Source organism: Mauremys mutica, chromosome 13, assembly GCF_020497125.1.
Source record: "Mauremys mutica isolate MM-2020 ecotype Southern chromosome 13, ASM2049712v1, whole genome shotgun sequence".
NCBI classification, from domain to species: Eukaryota; Metazoa; Chordata; order Testudines; family Geoemydidae; genus Mauremys; species Mauremys mutica.
The window spans coordinates 40,849,681-40,853,128 of NC_059084.1; the positions used below are offsets into that span (position 1 = coordinate 40,849,681).

Sequence of the window (3,448 nt, forward strand, 5' to 3'; positions counted from 1 at the left end):
CCCCCCCACCCACACACACACTTTTTGAGAAACCAGGAAGGAGCACTTGGGAATTCCTTCCTGTGGGGTACCATTAAGCCCTTTAACCCCTACCTCTGGGGAAGAGCTGAGAACCAAAACAAAGGAAATCAGCTATTGCCACCAACTTATTAAACAACATATGCACAAACCTTTTAGGACACAAAAAATCCAATGCTGTTCTTAAAAAAGGGTTAATTTTATTAAAAACAAAAAGAAAAAAATGCATCTGGAATTTAGGCTTTTTGCTAGATCTTAAAAAAAAAAACAATTAAGCATCAAGATAGCTCTCTTGAGGTTCAGCTTAAAGGTTACAAGTAAAACAAAAATATTTGGGGTTAGCACAGAGGAGTCCACAAGCCAATAAGAAATAAAAGAAATAATCCTAATCACATCTTCCTAGACATTCCCTGATTTACTTACATATATGGGATTCAAATAAGTAGTTCTAGGTATGATCTGATGATTTTCCATACCTGGCTTAAAGCATCTTATAACAGTGTCTCCTATCTCCAGAGAACAAGAACAAACAGACAACGGGAAAGATTTTTTTCCCAATTTTAAAAAGTTCTAACCTCTCCCATTGGCTCTTTTGGTCAGGTGCCCAATCACTTCCCTTTACCTATGCATTCAGTCAGACTTTTTAACCCTTTACAGGTAAAACAAGTCGAGAACATCTACCAAGAGCGATTCTATAGCTAACTGGCTGGTTGGGTGTCCACAAAAGGGAGCTACCTCTCACCCTCTCATTTATCACACTCACCCCATTTCATCCAACATGTTCCACCCTGCAAATTCCTACCCCAAAAACCACTTGGAACAAAGAAACAAAGTCAACCAATGAATCAGCAACATGAAAAAGAAGCAATCAATCAAACACACAAGCCAAACCTCTCAAACCAAAGCACAATTTTTATCCCAAAAAAAGAGGAAGAGAGATCACAAAGTCCACTAGTGATTTAGCAATAGCTATAGATATTCTGTGCAGCACGCTCAGATAGTATGGTGATGGTTGCAGTATAAATCCCTAAGGCAAATAGATACACGTCTATGTAGATTTATGGATAGACATATAGATTCTGATATTATTTACATGGTGTAATCCTAATTTTACTAATTTGACTTCCATGGAGTTAGTGCATATTTTATGACATCATAAACAGATTGCACCTTATTTTCTCAAGGGAACAACTTTGTCATCAATTGGTTATTACTATAAAGAAGCCCAGAATGAAATCACAGTCAAAGATCAATGACGGACATTTTTTTTGTTGGTGAATTATCTCCACACAATCAGTTTCTTTAATGCAGATTTGATCTCCTTGTTCCTCATGCTGTAGATGATTGGATTCATCACTGGAGGTACCACAGAATAGAGAACAGCCACCATGAGATCCAGACCTGATGCTGAGCTGGAGGAGGGTTTCATGTACTCAAAGGAGCCAGTGCAAAGTGACAAACAGACCACAATGAGGTGAGGAAGACAGGTGGAGAAGGCTTTACGCCGGCCCTGCTCAGAGCGGATTCTCAGCACTGCTTTGAAGATGTGAACATAAGAAACAATAATAAAAACAAAACAGTTTAAACCTAAAAACACGCTAAAGGCAAGAAGCCCAACTTCACTGAGGTACGAATCAGAGCAGGTGATCTTGAGTAGCTGGGGGATTTCACAGAAGAACTGGTTGATGACATTGGACTGGCAGAAGGGTAACTTGAAGGTGTTCCCGGTGTGCATTGCAGAGTAGACAATACCAGTAATCCAGGCACTGGCTGCCATTTGGACACAAGATCTCCCATTCATCACTCTCTCATAGTGCAGTGGTTGGCAGATGGCGACGTATCGGTCGTACGCCATGATAGTGAGTAAGGCAAAATCAGCTGCAATGAATACTACAAAGAGAAAGACTTGGGCAACACATCCAGTATAAGAAATCAACCTGGTGTTCATGAGGGAATTGATCATGGATTTCGGGATGGTGACAGAGATGGAGCCGAGGTCTATAATGGACAGATTCATCAGGAAGAAGTACATGGGGGTGTGAAGATGGTGGTCAAGGGCTACGACTGTGATGATGAGAAGATTCCCCATCAGGCCTACCAGATAAATCACTAGAAATACCACAAAGTGCAAAATCTGCAGCTCCCGAGTGTCAGAGAATCCCAGGAGAAGGAACTCGGTCAGGGTGGTTCGGTTGGACATTTTCTTTCTCATTTCATTGTATGACGGCTGTGGAGAGAAGCACTAAGATAGTGGTGGGGATTACAGTGAGAGAGGGAGTGCCACTGATTCCACGCTGAAATATCTCATGATGTGAGTGTCAACGATGAACAGCACTTATCACCCTGGTGTTCATGAGGGAATTGGCCATGGACTTGGGGATGATGATGAAGACGGAGCCAAGGTCTAGGATGGACAGATTCACCAGGAAGAAGTACATGGGGGTGTGAAGATGGGAGTCAAGGGCTACGGCTGTGATGATGAGAAGATTCCCCATCAGGGCTGACAGGTAAATCACTAAAAACACCATAAAGTGCAAAATCTGCAACTCCCGAACATCAGAGAATCCCAGGAGAAGGAACTCGGTCAGGGTGGTTCGATTGGACATTTTCTTTCTCAGTTCATTGTGTGATGGCTGCAGAAGGAAGGAGAAAGACAATGGTCAGGATTAGAGCTACAGAGGGAATGGCCCTGATTCCCCTCATTAATATCTCTCAATAAAAGTGTCAATTGTGCCCATCACTCACCATTGCCATTAACAAGGAGTGGAACGTTAACACACGTGTAAATTGGCACAGGTCCCTTAAAGTCAATGGAACTGCATCAGTTTGCACTATCTGAAGATCTGGCTCAGGATGTGGCTTGATAAAATACAGTATGAAAGATGGAGCAAAGCACATCCAACCCCAATGATCCAGTCAAGATAACTCCCCTATTGCTCCAGACAGCAGGCTGCAAACTTAGTTATGAAGCTAAAATACTAAAAAGCTAGTGCTGCCTGATTTCTACTTTCCAGGGAAATATGACATGGGCACACAAAGCATCCAATATGACAGCTCATTTGTAAGGATTCCACTGCAACACCACACAGACGGCCTGCTACCTGTTTCCAAAACTGATTGATGGACCCAAATCCCAGCTGCATTTCATCTCTGGGTGATGAGCGACTAATAGCATCGCTCAGCTAATTCTATGTTGTGTCATTTCCCTCTGACTTTATGTCTGTGCTGTGCGGGTCAGTGGCAGAATCAAGAATAGAAACCAAAGCTCCTGACAGCCACAGCCAGTGGCTGTCAGGAGCTTTGGTTTCTATTCTTGATTCTGCCACTGACCTGCTGTGTGACCTTGGGCCAGTCACTTCCCCTCCCTGAGCCTCTGTTTCCCCTCCCTCCCTTTCTCTATCTTGTCTTCTTCGATTATAAACTCTCTGGG

General features: G+C 42.8%; 1 pseudogene; it reads right to left on the reverse strand.

Moving 5' to 3' along the window:
• Positions 1-1,267: 1,267 nt before the first annotated feature.
• LOC123347321 lies at positions 1,268-2,504 on the reverse strand (annotated as a pseudogene).
• Between the last annotated feature and the right edge of the window lie 944 nt (positions 2,505-3,448).